At 37.7% G+C, this 6199-nt stretch overlaps 1 long non-coding RNA gene across 1 annotated transcript; it reads left to right on the forward strand.

The window, feature by feature from the left end:
• Positions 1–743: 743 nt before the first annotated feature.
• LOC147444844 (uncharacterized) lies at positions 744–1798 on the forward strand. The gene is made up of 2 exons (XR_015190128.1): positions 744–1145; positions 1536–1798. It is a non-coding gene; the product is annotated as an uncharacterized LOC147444844 (long non-coding RNA).
• Positions 1799–6199: the final 4401 nt, after the last annotated feature.

Consider the following 6199-nt stretch of genomic DNA (forward strand, 5'->3'; position numbering starts at 1 on the left):
CCTATCCAACCCGTCTATCACGACATGTTGAAAGCATTGCAACGTTGGAGCTATAAATCCTTGCCCCACTTGCTGCGTTGATCCGACGGCGGTCCAAAGCCCCCCGCCTTGCCGAAAAGGTGCCCCTGTTGTAGATCTCACGAGTCCCACCCTGTGTCACTTATAAATGAGGTCGACGACCCACTGTTCAAGGCAAGGCGAGGGTCAGTGCTGTTTGAGGTTGGCATTGTGGCCACTCGTTGTTCAACGTGCATCGCCAAGTTGACAATACCATACTGTGGGTTGAGTTGGAGTAGCTAGTTGAAGAGGAAGGGAAGAGGGATCCACCATGGCAGGCAACATGGACGTGCATGGAGAAGAAAAAGAACTTCCTTAGGATAAAAATAAGCAAAAGTGAGGTAGTGGCTGTAAGATTTGCAACCGCGTGGAGACTTGCTCCAAGATTTTATATATATATATACATATACTCGTATGTGACCCGCGCGTTGTTGCGGCCAAAGAAACATCATTTCTATTATGGTAGGGATATCTTCTCTTCCAAGTGAAACCCTATCAATACTCTATTCCTACATGTATATTCTATTACAATTCTAAAAGTAATGCATTACACAACCTTTTGAAGATTCTAACAAACATAAATATATGTAAGATTCTACAAAGCATTCTTTGATACCAAGCTTGGGAGCTTCTCATAGACATTGTTTTTTATAAAGTGCTAGCCCTTGTTAAAAAAACTTAGGAGTGCTCTACTTCTATTGTGGTAGAGAGAGAGAGAGAGAGAGAGAGAGAGAGAGAGAGAGAGAGTCTTCTCCTTCTGGTGTATCTTGGTTTAGCAATGCTACCAATGTTGATTATACAGATTAGGTAGTTAGCATGGTATGAAGAGATAAAAGCCGTTTGAAATCAATATAATATAAAGTTTTTTGAAAATGGAGTGGGTTCTAGAATTGGTTTCAACAATATGAACACAATTGAATTCAATGTCTCTACTCCATTCTCTTACTTACTTCAATCCTTGCGTCTTTTTTATAAGCAAGACATAGTAGAAGTGTACATCATAACTTCTTATATGGCAAGAAGACCATCTTTCCCTTGGTCTACCTAGAGTTGACAAAAGTGCTACCAAGTTGAGAAGTACAAACTGGGTAAGCCAACAAGTTTTTAAAGATGAAGGCCCATAATTGCTACAGTGTGTAATTATAAAACTTTTCTGTCTAAGAGTAAAGTTGTGAAAATATAAGGGCTCATAGTTTCCAATGTACCAAAAAAGCATTCAAGTTTCAAAGAGATGAGATGACGTTCTTTTAATATTAAGAATGTGATTAGAGCTTCTCTCTAGATGCTTCTCTTGGATCTCTATCTATGTTCACAAGCATGGTAATGGTTTACGTCATCACCTAATCACAACAATACATAAGCACCTTAGTATGATAAGGTGCACACTATTTGTTCATGTACACTTTCACATCATTTGCATCTTAAAATGTGATAGAAATAAAAGCAAAGTAAGGTTGCTCAATTGTTTATTTTTGTAGGAGTTTTGGGCATTATGCTAAACTGAAGGACATGGTGTAAAATTGAGGCTGTGACTAAAATCATGCATGCCATTGATCTCTATCTCTCTTTATCCTCTAATTACAAAACCATATTCCTCTTTGAGAGAGCAGATTGTATTCAACCAGCTTGAGCCTATTTCCTTGCACACAATCTATATTATACCAACCATTTGGCCTTATTGTTGCTCTGTTAAATGTGTGATTGAACATTGAGGCCATGTAGGATAGCCTCTTTTTGTGTACACATTAGGTTCCTTGAAAATTTGAGAATATGAGTATCATTCCCTACTTGAGTACACACACACACACACACACACACACACACACACACACACACACAAATACATACTACACAGAAAGCCACACATACATGCATATATGCGTATTTGTGTATGTGTGTGTGTGTCTGTGTATATATACGTGTGTGTATACATATATAAAATCTTATATCAAAATTTATCACATAGGTCTTGAAACCTCTTGTTGTTGTTATAGTACAATAACTATGACATTTAAAACTTTTACCCTCCCTTCGTACCCCCCCCCCCCCCAAACACTCTCTCTCTCTCTCTCTCTCTCACACACACACACACACACACACACACACACACACACACACACACACACACACACACACATGTATTAGATGGATAGCAATTTGCATGGAGCTCATGTGTGCATACACATATGACTTGTCAGAGTGGTATAGTAGTTGAAAAATTGGCACTACGGTTAAGGTGATGACCTCAAGTCAATGCATGAAAAGGATGAGCAAACTGCTTTTTTTCAATCTCTATAAAGAAAAGTATAGATGGCTATGATTGGTCTCTCTCTCTCTCTCTCTCTAAGGTCTTGAACTTGAGACCATCGAATAGATCTTTGAGATCTCATTGGATCGCTCCTACAACATTTTAAATTCTTCTTCTTTCAAGACGTGCACGCGCGCACCTGTGTGTGTGTGTGTGTGTGTGTGTGTGTGTGTGAGAGAGAGAGAGAGAGAGAGAGAGAGAGAGAGAGAGAGAAGATGAAAAAAAAACTTTATTCTCACCCAAGTTGCCATTTATATCTTCTGGGATTGTTCCTATGGGATTAATTATTATTATTATTATTATTCTTCTTCTTCTTCTCTCTCTCTCTCTCTCTCTCTCTCTCTCTCTCTCTCTCTCTCTCTCTCTCTCTCCCCCCCCCCCCTTCCTTTCCATAGATATTCAAGTGTTAAAGACTTGTTGTGTAACTTTAACGTCTTTTTAGATTGTTCTTCCGTCCTTAAATATTTTATTCTCTCTTTCTTCTCTTCTCCCTTCTGCTTGCTGCGTCATTTCTCAACACTAAAACATTTTTCTCTATGTGTGTGGGGTTGATTTTTGATAGGCACCTTTGCCTATCAAAATTTAGAGAATTTATTGATTTTTAAGCATTTTCCACGGTTTAACTCTTAAAAACAAAAAAGGACAAAATATTCAAGAACTGGTAAAAGGTACGTTAACTGGGCAATCTCTCTCCCTATTCGGGGTGCCAATGTGAGGGTTGATTTTTGTTGGGCATTTTATTTATTTTCTATGGGTGAAAAATGTTAGCTACCCTTTTAGAAATACACTATTACTCTAAGAAAGCCATATTATCTGGAAATTTGACTCGGTGTGTCACTAAATGTAAATTTTGTATATTATGTGCATTAAAGGACTATTTTTAAACTCCTTATCTGTGAATTTTTGACAAATAATTTAGTGTGTAAAAGAAAAATTCCAATTACATTTTATGGTACCTTTTTGTATGTGAAAATGTCAGAAAACATTTTAATAACCCCTTCTATTGTACTCACGTGATAGTCACATAAATATTAAGTGACCCCCCCCCCCCGCCCCCGCCCCCCCCCCCCCCCCCCCCCCCCCCCCCCCCCGCGCGAGAAATTTGAAGGGCTTGAAAGGTGTCCTTGGTGAGACGGAGTCCTATGAGCTCGAAATAAAAATCTCTCTCTCTCTCTCTCTCTCTCTCTCTCTCTCTCTCTCATGTGCACGTGCATGTACACGCACACACATGTGATGCGACTCTCTCTCTCTCTCTCTCTCTCTCTCTCTCATGGTCAATAACATGGATAACTACTCCTTCATTTGCATGTATTTTCTCAAAGTGAAACTACCCCAAGTCGACACCAGACGAGATTTTTTTTTTCAATCTCTTTAAAGAAATAAAAACTTTTTACAAAAATATATCAATATTGATCTTGAAAAAGACCTATTGAAAAGAAAAAACCAAATATATCTTCAAAAATTAAATTCTCATTAAATTATAAAATTTCCACTAAATTTATCTCCTTTTTGTTAGGTGCATTTAAACCAATAAGTTTATTCTATGTAGAAGAGAAAGTCTTTGACTTGCTATGACTAAAGCACTTTCTACTGCTAAAGAGAAAGAAATTCTTTTGATTTTACATTAAGACAAAAGATGAAAAGCTGCTTGTTGTTTGTAACAATCTTACTCTCCCTTTTGCATTTTAGAGAGGTTTTCTCTTAAGTGAAGCACTGAGTGACACATGGAGGGTCTCTCCTTCTTTGAAAAATTTAAGCTGCATTATAAAGAGTATTGTTTGTTACAATCTTACTCTCCCTTTTGCATTTAGAGAGGTTTTCTCTTAAGTGAAGCAGTGAGTGACACATGGAGGGTCTCTCCTTCTTTGAAAAATTTAAGCTGCATTATAAAGAGTATAGATATAGATATATATACCACTCCACAAAGTTTCTTTGATACCTTAGTTTGTGAAAGAGTCCTCTCATATTAAGAGCCTCAAATGTATCCATTGCATATGCGACCTACCACCTTGTTTTACATGTTTTCACGATCAGAATTGACTTGACTTTGACTTATTATTTTCATGGAACCATGTAACTTCAAAGTGAGAATCATTAGCATGCTTGAATTTTTGAACTAAACAATACCTCTATTCTCATAGGGCTATCTTCTGCGCCAAGTGGAACACTATCAATACTCTCTTCCTATACGTATATCTATTGCATTTATAAAAGTGATGCATTACACGACCTCTTAATAGATGCTACAAAGCATTCTTTGATACCAAGATTGGAAGCTTCTCATAGACATTATTTTTCATGAGGTGCTATCCCTTGTTCAACAAACTTAGGAGTGCTCTAATTCTATTGGGGTGTGTGTGTGTGTGTGTGTGTGTGTGTGGAGAGAGAGAGAGAGAGAGAGAGAGAGAGAGAGAGAGAGAGAGAGAGAGAGAGATATTACTCCTTTTGGTCTACCTTGATTTAGCAATGCTACCAAGCTTGATTATGGAGATTTGATAAGTTAGCATGGTGTGAAGAGATGAAAGCTAAGAGAAGTCAATGTAATAATAAAACTTTTTTTAGTATAAATGTAGTGGGTTCTAGAATTGGTTTCAATGATAGGAACGCAACTGGATTCAATGTCTCTGCTCCACTCTCTTACTTGCTTCTATCCTTGTACATATGTATGGATGTATGTATACATATATATCTATATATACACATAGTACACACACACACACACATATACATAAATAAATAAATAAATATATGCTTGAAGTGAAGATTTGTCACATAGGTCTTGAGGCATCTTGATATGTTCCAATTATATCTATATGTACACATAGCACGCGTGCACGTGCACACACACGCACGACACGTGCGTGCACACACGCGCGTGCACACACACACACACACACACACATATATATATGCTTGAAGGAAATATTTGTCACATAGGTCTTGAGGGATCTTGCTATTGTTCCAATACAGTAACTATGACATTCAAAGTTTCTATGCTTCCCTCGTCTCCCCCCCGCCGTCCCCCCCCTCCCACCAAACCCTCTAGTTGAAGTGACGATCCTAGGTGGAAATTTAAAAAGAAGAAGCGAAATCCTTTTACTCATTTTTTTGAAAATAAAAGTATAGATGGCTATGATTAGTCTCTCTCTCTCTCTCTCTCTCTCTCTCTCTCTCTCTCTCTCTACCATCGGATAGATCTTTGAGATCTCATTGGATGTTCTTACAACATTTCAAATTCTCCTTTTATCGAGACATGTGGGGACATGTGTATGTGTGAGAGAGAGAGAGAGAGAGAGAGAGAGAGAGAGAGAGAGAGAGAGAGAGAGAAGATGAAGCTAACATAACTTTATTCTTACCCATGTTGTGAGATATATCTTTTGGGATTGTTCCGATGACATTAAAACTTTTCTTATTCTCTCTCTCTCTCTCTCTCTCTCTCTCTCTCCTCCCCATAGATATTCACTTTTGTTAAAGACTTGTTTTGTAAGTTTTAAAGTCACTTTAGATTGTTCTTACATGCGAACATTTTGTTTTGTCTTCCTCTCTCCTTCTGCGTCATTTATTGGACTTTAGATTTCAACACATTAAATACGACATTAAAAAATTATCGTCTCTCTCTCTCTCTCTCTCTCTCTCTCTCTCTCTCTCTCTCTCTCTCTCTTTGATTTTAGATTGACACCCTTGCATGCCAAAATTAAAGGAATTTATAAATTTTAAAGCATGACCCACATGTTAACTCTTAAAAATAAAAAGAACAAAATATCCAAGAATTGGTAAAAGGTTCATCAACTGGGAAATCTCTCTACCAAATTGGGGTGTTAATGTGAGGTTTGG

This window comes from Adiantum capillus-veneris, chromosome 13, assembly GCF_014529385.1.
Source record: "Adiantum capillus-veneris isolate H3 chromosome 13, ASM1452938v2, whole genome shotgun sequence".
NCBI classification, from domain to species: domain Eukaryota; kingdom Viridiplantae; phylum Streptophyta; class Polypodiopsida; order Polypodiales; family Pteridaceae; genus Adiantum; species Adiantum capillus-veneris.